This window comes from Peromyscus maniculatus, chromosome 3 (assembly GCF_049852395.1).
Source record: "Peromyscus maniculatus bairdii isolate BWxNUB_F1_BW_parent chromosome 3, HU_Pman_BW_mat_3.1, whole genome shotgun sequence".
NCBI classification, from domain to species: domain Eukaryota; kingdom Metazoa; phylum Chordata; class Mammalia; order Rodentia; family Cricetidae; genus Peromyscus; species Peromyscus maniculatus.
In genome coordinates this window covers 162,516,797-162,538,070 of record NC_134854.1, presented here as the reverse complement: position 1 = coordinate 162,538,070, position 21,274 = coordinate 162,516,797, and the positions used below count along the sequence as shown (strand labels likewise).

Sequence of the window (21,274 nt, the reverse complement as noted above, 5' to 3'; positions counted from 1 at the left end):
AACCAGAGGCAGCCTGTGAGGAGGGCAGGGCTGAACCATCTTAGAACTGTAAGGCTCTTTTCTTTCCCTCTGTGGACACCCACAGTGTGCAGAAAAGTGTGCTTTCCTGGAAGGAGCTATGTGCCCTGCAGTTTGAGGCCTCACAGTGCCCTCATCCAATCAGATCTACAACAAAGGTCAATATCTTATTTTTACAAGTTTACCCATTACCTGTACTTTGTAAATATGTGTATTACCCACACTCACAGTAAGGTCTAAAAGTGTTTCTGGTATTTTCTCAAATATCTTTTAGTAAACTTGGTACTAATGTCTTTTTAAAAAGCCTTTGTATTTATTTACAAGCATGTTTCTGTCTATGCATGCAGGTGCCTTCCAAGACCAGAAGAGGGTGTCAGCTGTCCTGAGCAGATGGAGTTACAGGCAGCTGTGAGCTGTTGAGTGGAAGTGCTAGGACTGAACTCCCATCCTCTGCAGGAACAGCAAGTGCTCTTAACTGCTCAGCCATCTTTACAGCCCCAGCATTTAATTTCTTAAACTTAGATTTAATTTCTTTGTGATATTGGCTGCATCCTCTCTTCTACTTATTTTCTCATTGTGTGTTACTAATGATATAGTTTATATTTATTTTATCTTGTTTTAAATGAACCTTTTACAGATATTGAACAAATCAAATTATTTTACAAGACTTAAAACAACAACATGAAATCCCTCTCCTTGGACACAACTGTTTTCATAGCTTCTTGTGTTATTTCTCCCTTTTTATTGTAAAAAGATAAAAGCTAGATTGGCTTCTACCCTTTTAAAAAGGTGTTTTGCTTCTACAGGAGATGGAACTTTCTTAAATCACCCACTAGATAGAACTCACTTTCCCATGTACCAACACATGCGCAATGCATCCTCCTTTATTCGGGGTTGCTCTTAGAGACAGGACCTTGCTGTGTAGCTTCTGCTGGCCTGGGAACTTGTTGTGTAGAGCTGTCTGGTTTTGAACTTGTGGTGTCCCTCCTGCCTCTACTTCCCGAGTTTTGACATTAGTCAAGAGCCTACACTGGATTTTAGAAAACTTTTTTTTTTGATACATCAATGCAATTATAATTCTACGATCAGCATTCAGTGTTTACATGTATCCCTCCTTTCCCCGACTCCCCAGACATTCTTTTGTTGGCTTACTCCCTCATTTTTGAGGAGTTTTTAAGTGCTGAGTATATACACAAGACCTTCATTCAAATTCCAGAAGGGCACACACATCTGGCTGCACTGTTGTATGGTAGGGTAGTACTGAGGTCTAGGAAACCACATAGAATCTCAACTCAGAGTAAGAGGCAACCATGCTGTCTTACAATCCACTTTGTTTTCTGCATCCATGGGAAGGATGGTGACCTTTGATACATGAGTATTCAAAAGAGGAGGCATTATTTCTGATTTGAAAAAAATGAGGGTAGCTGACTGAAACAAAAAGATGGGGAAAACATATTGCTTGTAACCAAGTGGCAATTATCAGCAGAGATGGTTTCCAGATGACAACCTTCTTTTGTCACTCAGTCAGTTTGTCAGAGGATAATGACTTTGTATTTAAAAAAAAAAAAAAACCTCTCAGAATGATGACTACTAGAAAAAACAATGGTGGGCTGGAGAGATGGCTCAGGGCTTAAGAGTACTGGCTGCTCTTCCAGAGGTCCTGAGTTCAATTCCCAGCACCCATACGATCGCTCACAACCATCTATAATGAGATCTGGTGCCTTCTTCTGGTGTACAGGCATACTATATACGTGGTATATAAATAAATCTTAAAAAGGAAAAGAAGAAATAATGGTGTCCTAACTGCTGAGAGCCCTATCCGGGGAGTTACCATGGAGTTTTCTAAACCATTCCTCTGGAAAGCATGGATCAGTAAGTCTTTGGTGTATCTCCCCAAAGTATTCTGAACATGCACAGGAAACATGGGGTAAGATAGGGCTGAAAGAATGTAGGAGTCAGAGGACAGAGGAACTCCACGAAATGCTGTCATCTGTATGTGCCAGGGCTGTTGTACACACAGATTCACAGTAGCTATGGTCACCTACACAAGATGTGCACAAAATCAAGCCAATTGAAAATTCTAGCATGGACTTGGGAGAGGCTCCAAGGCTTCCACTCCTGTGTAAAGAATATTGGCAGTTGATGGCTTTTGGGGAAGGCAGAGTTACTTTTCTTTAGGAGTGTGGACACTGGTAGGTTCCCCATGCCTCAGTGATGACAGTCCCCTGACATGTGCATGTGGGCAGCATTAAATAAATATGAAAAGAGGACATGGAGTTGGGAGAGAGATGCAATGGAGGTTCCCGGAGGAGCTGGAGGGAGAAGTGAGGGATAGATATGAACAAGATATATTGCATGTATATATGAAACTTTCAAAGAATAAATTACATGATGTTTTTTCAGTTCTTTGAGAGTTTCTTAGATGTGCTGATTGTATTTTTAAATAATAAAGTTTATTTTAAGAAAAGAGACTAATGTGTGCTGCTCAAATATTCTTGGATGTGTGGTCATCCATTGGAGTGTGGTCAGCTTAACCGGGGCTACAGTCTTAGAGAAAACTTTCTCTTCTCACAGCAGCTAACGGTTGCCCAATAACTCCATGAGTGGAGGTGGGCTTTCATGGCCAACTCTACTCTCCATGCTGGAATTCGGTCTGGATTGGACTTGCATAGGCTTTGCGCATGCTGCTGCCATCACTGTGAGTTCCTATGTGTGGCTGTCTCCTGAAGGTGGGAGGTGCCGCTTCCTTGTCCTCATCTGCCGTCTCTGGCTCTCACACTTTTCCCACCACTTCTTCTGCAAAGACCCTTGAGTCCTGGTCAGGGAGGCTGCAGTATATATGTTCCCTTCAGAGCTGAGCATTCTGCAGTCTCTTTTGTTCTCTTGGTTAGTTGTGGGTCTCTGTGCTAACCACCACCTGCACGACTGCAAGTAGAAGCTTCTCAGATGAGGAATGAAAGATGCATTTATGTATGGGTACAATGATAAGTCATTAGGAGCTGGGTTAATACTATGTCCATTTGGCAGCATAAGAGGAGTAGGTTCTCCCCTAGGGTCTATGACTTGTCTAGCCATAGGTTCTTAGCCCAGAAATGAAACCAGGTCTGGGTTTCATATTGCAGAGGGTACCTTAAATCCAATCAGAAAGTGGCTGGTTACTCCCATGAGTAACCAGTGGGCACGTCTTGCCAGGCCAGCCAATATTATAATTCACAGGGTTCACAGCTTGGTGCGATTGGTGTTTATCTGTTTCTCCCAGTAGCACTATGAAAGATAAAATGGTTACAAATGGGAAAGTGAGAATTCAAATTATATTTCTTTGCATATATGATTCTATACATGAAAAACCCTAGAGATGCCATCAGAAAACTCCTACATGTGGTGATGTTTTATTTGGGCTGAAATGTGGTTATATTTTATTTGTATGTTAATTAATAAAGTTTGCCTCGAGATCGGAGGACATAGAGAGCCATCCATAAACAAAAGTCAGGCAGTGGTAGCACACGGCCTTAATCTGATCATATGGCAGGCAGAGTCTCTGTGTATTCAAGGACACAGCCAAGAGTGGTGACCCTAACCTTTGATCCCAGTACCAACCATAGAGACCTGGAGGTCTGTACAGACAGGCAGTGACGAGGAAGTCATGTGGCTGGGCTTAGAGCCAATGAGAAAGCAGAACGGCAAGGCAATAAGGGCGCAGGTTAGACAGGAAGAAGCTGGTTCGGTTCTCTCTGTGGAAGCAACTGCGGCTTGGTGAGTAAGGTTAGCTGGTGGCTATCAATATTTCTCTGATCTCTACGGCTTTCACCCCTATATTTGGCTCTGTGTTTCTTATTTAATAAGACTGTTTAGAAATTTGACTACACCTACAGCCAATAAAAATAGCATTTTTTTTTAAAGCCAAGTATAGGAAAAAATCTAAAGCAAAACCATAAGAATTTAATCAGGTCATTTTCCTGCTTCATAGTCTAGGAACTTATTTGATATGGCCCAGTGCTCACTGCTCTCGTTTCTTGTCTCTTGGCTCCTCGGTGAGTCACCTTTCTCTGCCAACAGTGCCTTTCTTGTCAGACTTGTGTGCTTGTTTCCCTTTTCCTTGAGCTTTTGCACGATCAGCGCCACACACTTGGAAGGCTCTGTCTCTGGATGTCTAAGGGCTGGGCTCTTGCACTCATCTCAGTCCAAGCATTGTTTCCTCACACACCTTCCCAGACCACCACACTGGGTGGGCTCCTTGCCACTCAGTCCTGCCACTTGGATTTTTTTCATAACACGCCTTTCACAGGCCATTTTGTTAAACCCTTCCACCAAATCATGGGGGAAACATTGTCAGAAGCTGAAGTGGGGAAGGAAGATGGAGGAGGAGGAGGGCATCGGGCAGCCGTGGGAGACCTACTTTTTTGGACAGTGGTAATTCTGTTAGAGTTTCTTTTGAAGAGAGGTGGCATATATGAATGCATGACCTGCCATAACTTTTTCCTGAGTATGGTCCTCCAAGGTTTTGACAGTTTATTAAAATTGTAACAAGAGAAGGAAAGAGCACGTGCAGCTCTCTACAAAATTATCTGTCTGCTGTTTGTCAGTTACCTAGAAGGAGTGCAGTGTCGACTCCTGAAACCAAACCAGACACTCATCATGTGCTTACCAGGCATGCGATCTCGGGGCCTCAGGGCCTGTTTATACTCAGTCTTCCTCTGCAGAGGTGGGATCATGACAGTAGCCAATTCCTGTTAGTGAGAGGATTAAAACAGGAGGTTTGCACACACGGGCTCCTAGTCCAGCTGAGCACAGAAGCACTCAGGAAATGTTAACTTTCTCACCAGAGAAGAGAAAACCATCCAGCCTGTGGAGAGAGGTGAAAGGTAGGAACTTCAAGTCTACCCTGGGTGAGGTGACTGGAGAGATCAACCAGCCTCCCACACTGGAAGCAGTGCCCAGCTCCACCAGTGGAGCTTGCTGCTCTTCAGGCATTTGGGAAGTCTGTTTTTCTGGAAATGATGGAAGAACTGAAATGATGAGAAATCTCAACAGCAGCAGCTGATGTGTGGGGCTGGTGACATCGGAGACCAAAGGAGACTTGAAACATGTTCCAGATGATTTGGTTAGTGTCCTATGGAAGATGCTTGTTCAGCTATGTTCATAGCAGCTTTATTCATAACAGCAAGAACCTGGAAACAACAAAGATGCCCCTCAACCAAATACATTTACACAATGGAGTATTACTCAGCTATTAAAAAAAAGAACATCAGGAAATTTGAAGGCAAATGGATGGAACTAGAAAAAAAAAACCCTTAGTGAGGTAACCCAGACAGAGAAAGACAAACATGATATGCACTCACTTATAAGTGGATATTAGCTGTAAAATAAAGGACAGCTGTGCTACAATCCACAGACTCAGAGAGACTAGGTAACAAGGAAGGTTCATGGGGGGACTCCCAGATCTCCCTGAGAAGAGGAAATAGAAGAGATTTCATGAGTGAACTGAGGGCCAGTGAGGATGGGAACATGAAGAATTAGGTCTAGGGGTTGTGGCATGAAGTGGGAGAGTACTGAAAGAGACTTACTGGAAAGGGAGGTGCATTTCAGGACCAGGTGAAAACTTGGTGCAAGGGAATCACCCAGGAATCTACAAGGATGACCCCAGCTAAGACTCTTAGCAATAGTAGATATGTAGCCTGAACTGGCCATCTTCTGTGACCAGATTGGTGCCTAGACCAATTGTCATCAGAGAGGCTTCAACCAGCAGGTGATGGAAACAAATGCAGACCCACAGCCAAACATTAGGCAGAGTCAGGTGAATCCTGCAGAAGAGCGGGGGGAAGGATTGTTGGAGCCAGAGAGGTCAAGGACACCACAAGAAAACCCACAGAATCAGCAAAGCTGGGCTCCTAGGGGCTCACAGAGACTGAACTGACAACCAAGGAGCCTGCATGACCTAGGCACTCTGCATATATGTTACAGTTGTGTGGGATCAAAATTTGGACCACAACACTCACATAACAAGCCCTTGTCCCAGAGACTTCTGCAATTCTAGGTCTGATGCAGGCAGAGACAGATCCTAGGGGGTTGCAGGCTTCCAGCTGAGCCCAGAAATGTAAACTCCAGGTTCAGAGAGAGCTGCTGCTTCAAAGGGATGGGTGGAGAGTAGCAGAGGAGGACACAGTGCTCTCTTGTGGCCAGTACACATGCATAAGCATGCATCCCTCCTCACTAGGCTGTGCATTCACACACACACACACACACACACACACACACACACACACACACACACACAACCACACCACACATCATATGCACACACATCACACACATATACAATACACATATATATACACACCACACACTACACACAGCACACCACATACACACCACACACGCACACACCACATATACACACTACACACAAATACCACACCACACAACTTACACCACACATATACATACACACACACACATAATACAAACACATACATAAACATACCACACAAACACACACAGCACGTAGCACAGAACACATTGTAGCTGGGTGGAGAGAGGAAGTGAGATGGCAGAACAGAAAGGCATATAGGCGTGAGTATACAGGAAGTAGGTCTCTTTGGCTGAGGATCTCCAAATGGTAAGAACGTGGCTGGCTTCCTTCTGCTTTTCTAATATCTCAGGTTTTAACCCCAATATCTGGCTCTGGGTTTTTCTATTAATTCAACCTTTTAAGATTCATCTTACAGCACACAACCACACATACTACACAAGCATACACACACACACACACACACACACACACACACACACACACCATACAAATGCACAAATCTTAAAAAGAAATTAAAAACACAGGCTAATGACCTAGTCTCAAGTTACAAGTAGTCACTATTAGAGCTGGGATGTGTCAAAGCCTTTGCATGATGTCACATTTCTCACCTTAAGATAGTAATCCACTATCATTTTCATTCTGTCCTAGATTTCCCTGGGGTGTGACTCTCTTGTGGCCTGACACAGACTATCTCAATCTAGCTAGAGAAATCACTGTCCACTAATCTGTGAGCACTGGTTCTCTCAAGACAATCTGGTGTTGACAAGCATCAGCAGCATCCTGGGAAGCGAGCATATGCCTTCCACTCAGCCCTTCCAGTTCTTCCTGTTAAGCTTGCCTGAGCCCCTCCAGCTACCCTGAAATGGAACATTTGTTTGAGGCACATCTTTTCATTGTTTTAGGAATATTTTCTTTACTCATGTCATGTATGACACATGTGCTGGCTTCCAAAGAGTCTACAAGAGGACATCAGATCTCCTGGAGGTGGGGTCACAGGAGGTTGTGAGCGGCCAAGTGGGTGCTGGGAACTCGGATCCTCTGAAAGAGCAACAAGTACACTAACCTGCTAAGTGAATGAAATTGAGGACATGATTGCTCCTAGGTACGGTCGAGGAGAAGGTTCTACTGTAGATATGAGGGAGAGAACAGACAGAGCATCTGGAAGGATCCAGGCTGAACTGGGCCATGTAAGGGGAGGTCAGTGAGAGGAAGGAAAGAGAGGGAGAGGGGACTAAGAGAGGAGGAAGAGAGGAGCTGCAAGGACCGACAGGCCAAAAGCAAAGAGACCAAGAGGGCACACAGCCAAAGTAGCTGAGGTGGACAGGGATCCCAGACGCTGGGGGTGGAGAGTGAAACCCAGTCCCTGGTTTGGAGAGGTTTAAATTAGAGTTTGGAAGTGTTGGGACGAACTACAGTACTGAGTGAGACTTTGTCTCAGGTTTGTTTGTTTGTTTTTTTTTCTTTTTTCTTTTTTGTTTTTTCGAGACAGGGTTTCTCTGTGTAGCTTTGCTCCTTTCCTGGAACTCACTCTGTAGCCCAGGCTGGCCTCGAACTCACAGAGATCCGCCTGGCTCTGCCTCCTCAGTGCTGGGATTAAAGGCGTGCACCACCACCGCCCGGCTTGACTCAGGTTTCTTTGGGGATCTGACACTAAGCGTCTCTCCACTATCTTCATTTCCTTCTTTTCGATTGTTTGTTGTACATTTGTGTGTGCCGGTCCCTGTCTACGGGAGTGCGGGTATGTGTGCTTGTGCAGGCCTGAGGTCAGCTGTAGGTGTCATTGCTCAGGCACCGTCTACCCTAGTGTTTGAGACAGTGAGGCCAGCTCAACAGCAAGCCCCGGGGACCAGCCTGACTCCCTCTCAAGTGCTGAGGTTGTGAGTGTACGCCAGCACACCAGCTTTTGAAAGGTGGGTTCTGGAGATCAAAGCCAGCTTCGAGGCCATGGGCACTGAGGATGGAAGAAAGGGGGCACAACTCCACTGAGCTTTTTAAAAAATTACCTCTTGCCCCCAACAACGGGTAGTAAGTTCTCTTTCTCCTTTCTTTTTTTCTTTCTTTCTTTCTTTCTTTCTTTCTTTCTTTCTTTCTTTCTTTCTTTCTTTCTTTCTTTCTTTCTTTCTCTCTCTCTCTCTCTCTCTCTCTCTCTCTCTCTCTCTCTCTCTCCCTCCCTCTTCCTTCCCTTCCTACCTTCCTTCCTTTCTTTTCTTACCCCCCCTTTTTTGTGGTTGCCTTTGTCTCCAGCAGTTTAAGTTTCTATTTCTCTAAAATATAGCCCATTTTCTTCACATAGAGTGGGGTTGTCTGTACTGGCTACACCACAAAGCACAGAGGAGGTCAAGGGACCCACTTTTACCCTAGTTGATCAACAATTCCAGAAGCAGAAACATTATCTCTGCTAGAGAAGGGGTACAGAGACATCTCCAGAGCAAAGAAAAGTGAAGGAGGGCGACTAGCCACGGAGGGTATCCTAGACACCAAGCAAACCTCAGGTCCTTTAAAGCCGATGGTTGCCCTGCTCTGAGGGCTCCTCTTCTGTGTAAGAAGTCTGCAAGGCTTGCTCATAAACACACTGACTGTACACGGTCTCATTTCTCTGTCTTTTAATTCTTTAACTGATGGAGACAGAGAAGCCACCTGGCAGCTGTATCATGCCTATACTTTCCTGATTGGGCTAGCTCTCCAACCCTCTATGCACATCTGAATTCATCAAGTGGGCAGTACAGGAGGCTGGTTCAAGGCTTCTTAATCAGAAAAGGAAACATGAAGGAACATCAAGGGAGCTTTCTGTGGTCTTTTGATAAGATGTTGCAATGGGAGACAAGGCCACTGAGGAGTTAACTGAAATCACAGATCAGGAAGGAGGAGCCCCAGGCTCCAAGTGGCTAATCTTGGAGTCTGTTTCCAAGATTATAACCTGCTTTATGCAACCCTCAGAACCAAAGAAACTTTAACAAAGGATTAAAAGTTATGTAAACAAAGATCCCTTTATTTATCCCTCTAGTTCTCCAAGGAACAGGAGGCTCCTGCCTACACTCTGCTTTGCTTCTCTCCTGCCAATCACCCAGTAGGTAAGACATGGCAGCATTGATGAGCTTACAGACCAGAAGCCACAGTCAATGGTGAAGAACGCTCAGGTAAAAGTCGCTCATTTCCTCTGGTTGTTGTGGGTGCAATCCAGCAATTTTTGCTTGGAGAAACACAAGGTAGATTTAATTCTAAATTATAAATTTAAGATTCTTTTGAGTTTTCTAATATTTGATCTTTAAATTCCTTATAGCAACAGCAACTGTATTTAATACTGGATGTATTCTGTGCAGTGCAGCATGATGTTTGCTTGTTCCTACACAAAGTTTGGTGCACCTGGAGTTTTTAAATGTATAGCTACAAGTGGTTGGGTGGATTCAAAGTGAGTCTAACTGAGTCTCAGGAGTGCTGTTTTCTTTCTGCTTTGCCAGTGTCCTGGAAGGCCTCCCCTCCTTTATCTAGTTCCTTTCTTATAAGCCTTGCTCTCTCCATATGTTCTTGTCACCACACTCTTCAAGTCTAAAACCTGGAGCTATGACCACCCACACTGTCCACACACACTGCTGACAGTCACACACACACACACACACACACACACACACACACACACACACAGACACACACACACACACACACCATGGGCATTTCTGTTGAAAATGAAAAAGCAAGACCATTACTTAAAAACAACAAACACGAAAGCACAGTCAGTTGCTGCTTATCTTCATATTTCTTTCTGTATTCATGAAGAACGTATGAAAGCATATGTTATTACATGTAACCATGGAGACGTCTCTCATTCATGAGTTTAAGACCATTGGATATTCAGGATATGTTGCTGTATTCATTTAATGCTGCCTTGGGGAAATCTTTCAGTGTTAGCATGCACACCTAATTCATACTTGGTCCTTAGGTGACAACAGGTGTGTCCCCCAGCCACTGGGTATTGGGCACCTCTTCATTTCCTTCATTTGCTGTGTGAACTCAGAGGCATATGTTGTTTGGGGTGCATTTCCTCAGCACCAGCAACCCCTGTAAAAACCTCACTCTGGTCATTTCCCTATGTGTTTTTTCCCATTTACAGGATTTCCCCCCACACACATTAGAATGGAACATTTTGCTTTTCATATATGTTTCAAACATTTCCCCATGACATCATTTTTACTCTATTTTTAGTGTTATTAAACCTATATGTTATTGGATTATTATGCAATAGGTCCACATTTTCTCATTATGCTTTTTGTTTGGTTTATGTTGTTTTTGCCTCCCCTTGTTAATAATATCTTTTAAAAGATGTTTTTCCTCAGCTTGATATTTCCCTAGTGTTTTTGCAACTTAAAATTTTTTTCCATTAAAATCTCTGATCTCCTGCCTTTTAAATTTTTGCGCATAATATTAGCCAGGGCCATCTCTTTTCTGGTTTTGCTAGAGGGGACTTGGATACATGATTAAGACCATTTATTAATGCTTTGCTTTTCCTGTTAAGCTATTCTTACATATTATACCTCCATCGATCCTGGTTCTGGTTGGATTCAGTTTTCTGCCATCAGCCTGCTTGTTTGTATTTGTGCTCAAAGCATACTGTTTTAATTAAAGCAGTGCCATGAATGGATCTCATATGGCAGTGCCTACAATTTTCAGTATTCATAGGCAAATCTGACATATTTATTCTTTGACTTAACTTTTAAAGTTATTTCAATTTTGTAACTAGAGTTTTCCTGCCTTGCCCACAGTCAGAAAAAATCTTTGTCACTCGCCAGTCCCACAGCCGCTCAGACCCAACCAAGTAAACACAGAGACTAATATTGCTTACAAGCTGTATGGCCGTGGCAGGCTTCTTGCTAACTGTTCTTATAGCTTAAATTAATCCATTTCTATAAATCTATACCTTGCCACGTGGCTCGTGGTTTACCAGCATCTTTTCATGCTGCTTGTCATTGGCCAGCAGGGACTCCTTCTGCCTTCCTGTTCTTTCTTTTCTCCTCTCTGTTAGTCCTGCCTATACTTCCTGCCTGGCCACTGGCCAATCAGTGTTTTATTTATTGACCAGTCAGAGTAATTTGACATACAGACCATCCCACAGCACAACTTATTTGTTAAAACTATACATATTTATTTATTTATTTATTTATTTATTGTCTGTGTGTGTCTGTGTGAGTGTATATGTGTGGCACATGTAACACATGTGTGTGAACGCCAAGAAAATCAGTTCTTTCTTCCCAGTGCCTGGTTTCCAGGAATGGATCACAGGCTGTTAGCCTCTCTGTCAATGCCTTTACCTGCTGACCTATCTCATCAGCCCTAAATTGTGGGCTTTACACGTGTTCATAATTTTCCATAATTAAAGCAATTTTGTTTTTATTAACACAGACACACACACACAGACACACACACAGACACACACACAGACACACACACACACACACACACACACACACACACACACACACACACACACACTTCATTTCTTGTCCTAATAGGCTAGAAAAGCTGCCTTGCTACCTAATCCTAGTGCTGTTGTGGGGATGGCTTGCTTCTCTCATGGATACTGCAGAACTTAGTGAGACTTCTGCTATGCTGTTTTATCTTCTTCCATCCCTAGCACAGGATGAGCAGTGAGATTTGTTATTGTATGTGCTCGGTTCTCTTATCCATTGACCACCAGAGGCTTGAGTAAAAGACTGCTTCTAAGTACTAGCAATATATAAATATCTAAGGTTGTTATATGTGCTTCTTGATCAACTAAACTACTGTTTCATTACTGTGATCAAATACCCAACAAGAAGGAAGTTAGAGGAAGAAGGGCTTATTTTAGCTAATGGTTTAAAGTACAATCTATCATGGTGGCATCTGCAGGAGGGGGTTGTTGGTGGACTAGTAAACAGACGGGACAGAAGTAGGGCCAGACTAGAAACCACAAGGCCATCTCCACAAAGGCCTACGCCCTTCAGATGGGTTTCACCTCCCAAGTGGCTTTGCCACCTGAGCCTGTGGACGACATTTTCATCCATGACAGCTAAGGAGGGGCTGTTAAGGCATGTTTTGTCCTTCCCAAAGGTGAGTCTGTAGAGCTCTCCAGAACTGCTCAGGGGACACTTGCTCTAGTTGCTGCCCTCAAGTGAAGTCACAATTCATGCTTTCGCTCAGCTGCTTCATCAAGCTGACATGAAAGAGGGGAAGATGCCTGTAGAGTCAGTCACGTGATGAGTCTGCTTCAGACGTTCCTAAGGATTTAATGCTTGTCTGTGGGGGCAACAGTTCACCACTTCCAGAAACTCAACTTTTCTCTGTGAAGATCGTCATTGAATTACGACTGTGTTAGACTTACTGATCAAAAGTATTGATGCAAAAACAAAACTCTCATCTAAGAGGGGATAAAGGGTAGTTTAGTCTGGAGTCAAAAATGAGTGACCACGGCTCACAAACACAGGCTTAGGCTACCCCAAGGTCCACGCTCCAATGTGGGAACAGTTTAGAGAAACAGAACAAAGAAATTCATAGATCAATTCATTTTCAAACCCCTCAGTGGAAACATCAGGTAGGAGGATTAAAACAAAGCGGAGACATCTGTGCCGTAGGCCTGGATACTTTCCAGCAGTGTTTTTAACCTTTTGGTTGGGTGTAAAGCCAGCACTCTGTACGTTTCAAATGGTTCAGCAATGAGCACAAAGCTGTGTGCAAGCACAGAGAACAGTTGTACACAGTTATGAAGAGGGATAAAAATGGCCCAAGATTATTTGTCTTTGGACCTGTCACGTTCTAACCTCTCTACAACCACTGGCATTCACATCAGTTAATTGGCTTTGTGGGAGTTTCTGTTGCTCACAAAAGACAGAAGGTTCATTTTCATTTATCTATCTATCTATCTATCTATCTATCTATCTATCTATCTATCTATCTATCTATCTATCATCTATCTATTTATCAGGACAAGGTTTCTCTGTTTGTGTAACAGTCCTAGCTGTCCTGGAACTCAGAGATCTGTCTGCCTCTGCTTCCCAAGTGCTGGAATTAAAGGTGTGTGCCACCACCACCTGGACTCATTTTCAATTCTTAATGTTTTGTGTAAAGAGCTAGTTTTATGAATTCCATTTAATTGTATAAATTCCTCCCTTTAAAAATAAAGAGTCCTACTAGTCCATCATAACCTGGAACTCACTATGTAGGCCAGGTTAGGGTTGAACTTACAGCAATTCTTCTGTCTCTGCCTCCTGAGCACGGGAATCACAAACATGCTTCCTCCACCAAGCCCTGTTGGTTTGAATTCTTCACAGTTACATATCCAAAAAAAAAAAAAAAAAGAAAAAAGAAAAAAAAAGCCAAAAGACCAAAGATTATTGGTGAATGCTAATTTTCTTAAAGTTTATTGAAAACAATCAAAATTCATAGAGAAGTTTGTTATTTGGTTATGAGAATCATTCCTTTGTTGATTTCTGAGAAATATTTTGAAATATATTCTCTAGATGTATGAAAGGATTATTGACCACACCTGTCCCACTTAGATGATATCAACTCTAACCAAATAATTAGTTGGATATGTCTAATGTGGGACTTCCCTGCTCCCTAATAAGTTAAGGGAAGGTATATTTGCTTCTGTTAACTTCTAATTTTTCTAATCTGGAAGTCTCTGAGATGCTTCAACACAGATTCAAGATGGATTGAAGAATAGCTTTTGGAGAATTTTGTATCTAGATTGATGAGACATTTCCTTCATAAATCAACAGTGCTTTAAAAAAATTAGAGTTTATCATCCTCTGAGCAGGAATATCCCTCCTAAACAAAGGAAACAGCTTCCTAAGGTTTAGGGTGTTGCCACTTCAATGGCTTTGGAGAGCATTTGCCTTCCTTCTATAAACACATAGGTATTGTGCTTTTAAGAATGCAATGAAATCCCCTGTAGGAAAATTAACTACAAAGCTAAAGTATTTGGCTCCTACTACAGAGGACATGCACAGGAAGCCTGTTCTCATGGGTGTCCCCTGGGGAAATAACAGTGAATTCTTTGATAAAGGGGAAGGAATGGGCATTTTAAGAAGGTGAGAGATAAGGCTTTCATCTGAAATGTGGGAGAAGAAATTATGTAAGAGGAGCCTGGAAAAACAGGCTAAAGAAGTGAGATGCTGTCTTGGTAAAACTCTTTTATACAAATTCCCATTCTTCCTTCCATGTTTGGATAGCATAGATTGAGTTTGAGGTTTGTATTTATATGTATAAAATACAATAAAGTGACAATAGCTTGACACTGGACATCTTGCACACGGATGTGTGGGAGCTCAGACCCCAGGGAACTCTTGAGGAGTGAGGGTTAAGAGATCTAGATAGAAGGATAGAGGGGAGAGAGACAGATAGAAACACAGAATAGCCTTGGGAGGGCCTGGATCCTTATCCATCGGCCCCTTCTGGCTCTTCTAAGGGCTATTTATTGGCATGCCAAGGGGTAGAGTAAAAGCCCCCCTCCCCCAGCTCAGACAGGTGTAGACCCTTCCAGTCACCTAGAAACCATGCACATGGTCAAGCAATCCTCTAATGCAGCTCTGCTGGACAAAGCAAGCTCAGATCTCACTAGGAAACCTCTGTGGGCCTCCACATGTGTGATCATTGTATGCTTCTCTACGCAGAAGGTTTCTTTATGCATTTTAAATATTCTACAAAACTCTTAAAACAACATCTGAGGTAATGTTATGAAAAGCCCAGAGGAAGTCTTTCATCTATATCGCACACATGTGTGTGATATCCTTTTAAAATGTCCCAGTGATGTTCCTGGTCTCTAGTCTATAAATCTTGGTGTTAAATGAAGCTAATTGGTGTGGCTACTGAATATTTGAATTCATCAAGTACTATAGTGTCAGAAATACACACTTTCATGAATATAGCTTTGATTCTCTTATAATGATGTTTTTCTATACATAAGAGAAATATATATATACACATATGTATATACATATATAAAGAAGGGCTCAGACATCAGAAAATTTTCCATTTTCTAACCAGAGCATTGACCATTCACTAAGCTAATGCTGGATCTCCCCTTGTTATGATAACTTCTTTGAGCCTTCATCCAGTGACTGATGGAAACAGATGCAGAGATCCACAGCCAAGCACTGGGCCAAGCTCTAGGAATTCTGTTGAAGGGAGTGAGGAAGGACTGTATGAGCCTGGGGATCAAGGGCTTCACAAGGGAACCACAGAACAACTAACCTGGGCTCATAGGAGCTCACAGACTCTGGATCGACAGCTAAGGAGCCTACATGGGACTCACCTAGGCCTTCTACATATGTGTGACAGTTATGTAGCTTGATCTACTTGTGGGACTCCTAGTAGTAGAAGGAGGTCTTGTCCTTAACACTTTGACTGGCTTCTGACCTATTCCTCATACTGGGTTGCCTTGCCCAGCCAAGGAGAGGACCTTAGTCATACCTCAACTTAATATGTCATGCTATTGTTGACACCCATGGGAGGCTTGTCCCTTTCTGAACAGACTCAGAGGAGGAGTGGAATGTGTGAAGATTGAGGGGTGGTGGGAGATGGGAGAGGGAATTCAAGGAAAGGGAGGAGGGGAAATTGCAGTCAAAATGTAAAATAAATGAATAAATTTAATTAATGTGTGTGTGTGTGTGTGTGTGTGTGTGTGTGTGTGTGTGTGTGTGTAAAGATGCCCTGCTTGAGTCTGCAAAGGCAGCTCAGCTGGCACTGTGCTCGCCTTGCAAGCAGGAGGACCTGAGTTTGGCCCTCAGAGTCCATGTAGAAAAGAGCCGAGTATGGTGGCAAGGCTTTGTACCCAGTGGTGGAAAGGTGGGGCTGTGTGCAGCCCAGGGCTAGCTAACCAGCCAGCATCGCCTCCTTTGAGTTCAGACCAATAAAATACCCTTTTTTGTTTTTAATGGTGGATAGTTCCTAATATATTCCCAGAAAACACTAGAAAGAAAAGTATATGGGTGGTCATAAAAAAGAGGAAAAGCTCTAAAGCTTTTCTGAGGCTATATCCACAGTAAGAAAAGTACAGGGTAACCTGAATGATGAAGACAAATTTTTAAATAAGTCGTCTTCATATCGTGTTAACTTTAGGTCTCATAGATAGAAAAAATTATTTACTTCCGTTTTTCTGATCACAGTGACCAAGCTCTTTGTTGGAGGTAACACAGTGTATTGGACAATTCAGCCCCTGCAGCTAACCAAAGGATAACCTGCACTAGAGATGAGGGCAATCTCAGACATTAAGGAAGCTCAGCACATTGTGTCTCAAAACAGCCACCTTGGGTAGTCATTGGACTGTAGTGTATGCTTACAGTGGTGAGGTACAGCCAGGTTGTCTCTGTATCCAGATATATTCCAGAACCTAGGCCTGCAGCAATTTACCAGATGTAGCTATTAGAATATCTCAAACATTGACCCATGACTGTACTTTCTTTCTCATTGTTTGCTCAAAAGGCTTGGCAATAAGCTGGGACCAAGTGTGAAAACTGTTGATTGATATTTTTCTTCAACATTCCATGCTTTCAACAATTCCATAAAATGCTAGAGTGCAAAAATCTCGCTGTTAGCCTGCCAAGTGTTGTCATTTACTGAAGGCCTCTGCTCTGCTCTGTCATCTCTTCTTATGTCTTGATATGTATGTGTGCACATCACTATTTCTTGTACAAATGGAGAAACTGAAGCTAAAAAATGCTAGGAATGTGCACAAAGGTTTGAAAACATGCCCAGGATGCTCAGAGAGCCCTGCCTTGTTCCCGAAGCCCACACCTCTCAGCATGCCATTTGCTCAGCATGCCAGTGGCCCAACTATTATTATTTTCAATGCCTTATTGTTATTTGACTCTTTACCATCTAATAGAAAATCCAATGTTTACTTTAACACTTGGGAAGCTGAACACACTTAGGTGAAAACTTCTGTGTAAATAATAAACTCAATATCAAGTAAAACTCTAGAGCCAGACTTGGAATTTCTTCATGCTCCAAGGGCTGGTCCTGTTTCACAGCCACGTCACCCCTCAGTGTTAACTCTTTTTTTTTTTTTTGAGATAGGGTTTCTCTGTGTAGTTTTGGTGCCTGTCCTGGGTCTCACTCTGTAGCCCAGGCTGGTCTTGAACTCACAGAGATCCACCTGCCTCTGCCTCCTGAGTACTGGGATTAAAGGCGTGCGCCACCACTGCCCAGCATCAGTGTTAACTCTTTAAGAACTATTCTGGAAAGGGAGTAGGAGTTTCTAGGCACAGCCTAAGACTCCAACCTTGTCTGAGAAAGCCTCAGAGAAATGAATTTGCTTCTATTGCCTTTTTCCTATCTTGTCCCAACAGATCATCTGCACCCCAAGATTAGCATTCTAGCATCTTGAACTGTGAAGTGGAAGAGAGGCTTTAAAAAAGGGTCATGCCTATTTATGTGAAAGAAAATGGCTGCACAGAGGTATTGGAAATTGGCCAGGACTACTTGATGCCTTTTTCTAGTACCTTCTTCTTGACCTCTCAGCTTACCTGGAGCCTTCCTCCATCATTTATCCTGTACCTATGCCTATCCATTCCTTTACAGCCCTTAGATAGTTGCTAACTAACTTCAATTACTACTTGGTAAGAATTTCCCCTGCCAGAGGGATGTTTATTTTAGAGACTCTTGAATTTCAAAGTTCTTCTATGTGTCAGAAATTAACCCTCACCCCTCCACACGAATCCTTTGGTTTTGTTTTGAGATAGGTCTTTCTGGAGAACACAGGCCTGCCTTGAACAATCCTCCTGCCTCAGCCTCCCAAGTGTTGGGGTAATAGGTGTGAAACATCATGTCCCACAGAATTAATTTCAAAAAACTGCCTAGTTACAGAAGTCATGTTTTCTGTCATGTGTAGAACCTAGATTGAAGTATATATGCATATCTATCTGTCATTTACATGTCTATCTATCTATTTATCTATCTGCCATCTGTCTATAGATTGAAATATACACACATATATAAAATTAGCTTCACATGTTTGATGGACTTAATTTTCCTTTTTATAATGCCTGATCATGGAGTCAATTTAAAATAAACTTAATTTGTTAACAGTTTGTTATATATGTAGTATGATAGTTTCAATTGTCAATTTAATGAGATCTAGAATAATCTGGAAGATAAGCCTCTGCGTGCTTGTGGGGGATTATCTTGACTTGATTAATTGAAGTGGTAAGACTCACCTAAATTCCTTGGATAGTGTGCTGGTTAAGTTTTTGTGTCAACTTGACACAAGCTAGAGTCATCTGAGAGGAGGAGACCTTAATTGAGAAAATGCCTCCATAAGATCCAGCTGTGGTATTTTCTTAATTAGTGATTGATGTAGGAGGGCCCAGTCCATTGTGGGTGGGTCCACTCATGGGCTGGTGGTCCTAGGTTCTATAAGAAAGCAAGTTGAGGATGCCAAGAGGAGCAAACCAGTAAGCAGCACTCCTCCATGGCTTCTGCATCAGCTCCTGCCTCCAGGTTCCTGCCCAGTTTGAGTTCCTGCCCTGACTTCCTTCAATGGTGGTTTGTGATGTGGAAGAGTAAGTAATTGAAACAACCCCTTTTCTCCCCAAGTTGCTTTAGGTCATGATTTTACCACGCCAACAGAAACCCTAACCAAGATGGGATCCTAGACTGTAGAAACAGGAGAAAATGAGCTGAGCACAAGTGTTCAGTGCTCACTGCCTCCTACTGCAGATGCCATGTGACCAGCCATCTGACCAGTTGCTGTAAGCTCCAGCTGCTTTGACTCCCCCACTACATGGACTGACTGTACTCTCGAAGTATAAATCAAAACAAACACGTTCTCCTGAAAGTGTCCCATGTCAGGGTATTTTATCGCAGCAAGAAGAGTAGCCAAGGCATGTGGTAAAATTTCTGCTGACTTAAGCTCCATCCTCCTACTTTCCTAATCTGCTTATAACTAAGATTTTCATGGCTCCTTGGAGATCCTAGCTTTTGTACTAGAGAACAGTAGGAATGTTCTCACAGGGAAGGAGGTGGATTTGCAGAGCCTAGGTCTTGCACGGTTCTGTCAAATTTTTGTAATTCTAGATGTAATTGTACAGTACGTATGTCTTTGTGTCACTTGGCTCTTGGGGCAGGAAAAGATCTGGTGGTGCATATCCTAGTATGTGGGTGGATTATTGTCATTCTATTTCTCTCCTTGTTTATCTTCAAGGCTTTCTCCAATATTGTTTTATGTCCATTTATGCTGCCAACATTTATCAGGTTACCCTTTCTCATTTTTCCAGTCAGACTAGTCAACAACAGAAGTATACTCCATAATACCAAGCCACCCTACCCTTTGTTTAGATACACTCATCATGGCTAAAATAGCCATGGCCGATTAAACACAAAAGACTTGCCAGGTGCTTTATTTTAGTCCTAATCTTTCATAAAAATATGTGTGGAAGGCATTACTATCTTTGTTTTATAAAGAGAATGTAAAAAAAAATCTAGTCTCTTTTAACTTCGTTGTACTATACAAAATTATTGTTATACCAAAATCCATTCATGCATTTACTCACGCATCATTCATAGATGATGGTAATTACACCTCTATGCATCAAATGCCTATTTTGTGAAAATAATGATCTTAAATATTATGAGGATTATATTAGCTCTCATATAGCTCCGATCTCAGGAAGCTTGCCGGATAGACAGAGAGATAACAATTGAGCATGATGATTAAAATATAAGAAACTATGGACTTCTACTAGGTAGTTTTGAGGTTGTAATCACTATGACAGTATCAAATTCAAAAACAAGTTACATACACAGTTGTCAGTGACTGAGGGAATGTTTGAGCAATCTGGCAATCTACAAAGAAGTAGTTAACTTGGAATTCAGAGGAAAGTTGAATGGAGCAGGAGAGGTTACACACACACACACACACACACACACACACACACACACACACACACACAGTGTGTAGCATTTGCACAGAACTGAGCATATTCCAGAGGTGGAGAAAGCTGTTTTGTGTGATCAGGATATATGAGCCAGGAGGTGGAGGTATGCCAAATGTGAGGTATGAAATGGACAGAAGTCAGGTGCCCAAGGGTAGCATTTCTAGCATCAAAGTTCTCATTGAATCAAAAAAGAAAGTTTTCCCAGCTTTTTACCAAACACAGAAATACGAGTCTCAGTAGGAAGATGAATACAGCGCTGAAGAGAGGAGTCAGTGGGTAAAGGACTTTTCACACAGGCCTGAAGACCTGCGTGTGGATCCTGGGATTAGCTTCCTTAATCTCAGAACTGTGGCTAGAGGGGCGGAGGAGAGAGGCGAATTACTGGAAGTCTTCCATCTGCATCGAGGGACCAGCAAACAGAGGAGCCAGCCTCAAACAAGGCAGAAGGTGGAGACTGACACCAGCATTATCGTCTGACCTCCACACATGTACTATAGCACATGTGTGCCCCCCCACATACATGTCCACCAAACACACACACACACACACACACACACACACACACACACACACACACACACTCACACACAGGTGCACACTGGATTGTAGAAATATACCATTAAAAAATTATAATTTTGGAAGGAAAAATATACGCTGTGAGCAATCTTTCAATGTTGGAAGTATTTAAGTTTGTTAGATTTAGTGTTTTTCAAACTTTTTTTTTTCCAGTTTGGGTTCTAAAAATGTAAGATAAGAAATCCCGTTCATAGTGTGTGGGTAAAGACCATTTTTCTCAATGTCAAGCTCTTCACAATTTGAATAAGTATTTTAGTTCCATTGCTGTTTGCCGACTTAAGGGTCATCTCAAAAGAGACTTATCAGGCACAGCTCCGTAAAGGAGAAGCTGTGGTGCACAGTGGAAGGAGGAGAGTAATCTTTCTGTTTGCTTATAAAATACAGAAATTAGCTGGACCTTAGTGTCTGGATTGTAGCTCTGGGCCTACTGTATTTCTTAGCTACATGGTCTTAAATGGATCAGCCC

At 42.5% G+C, this 21,274-nt stretch overlaps 1 protein-coding gene across 5 annotated transcripts in view; it reads left to right on the top strand.

Moving 5' to 3' along the window:
• Window positions 1-3,721: 3,721 nt before the first annotated feature.
• LOC102909681 (solute carrier organic anion transporter family member 1A5) overlaps window positions 3,722-21,274 on the top strand; it is a 96,267-nt gene continuing 78,714 nt past the window's right edge. For 2 of the 5 annotated variants that reach the window (XM_076568214.1, XM_076568212.1), the window contains exon 1: window positions 9,242-9,465. The gene's annotated coding sequence lies outside the window, so the exon portion shown is untranslated. Of the gene's footprint in view, window positions 3,772-9,113; window positions 9,466-21,274 lie in introns of those variants that run through there. The other 3 variants (XM_076568211.1, XM_042274260.2, XM_076568213.1) reach the window with 3 other exon arrangements.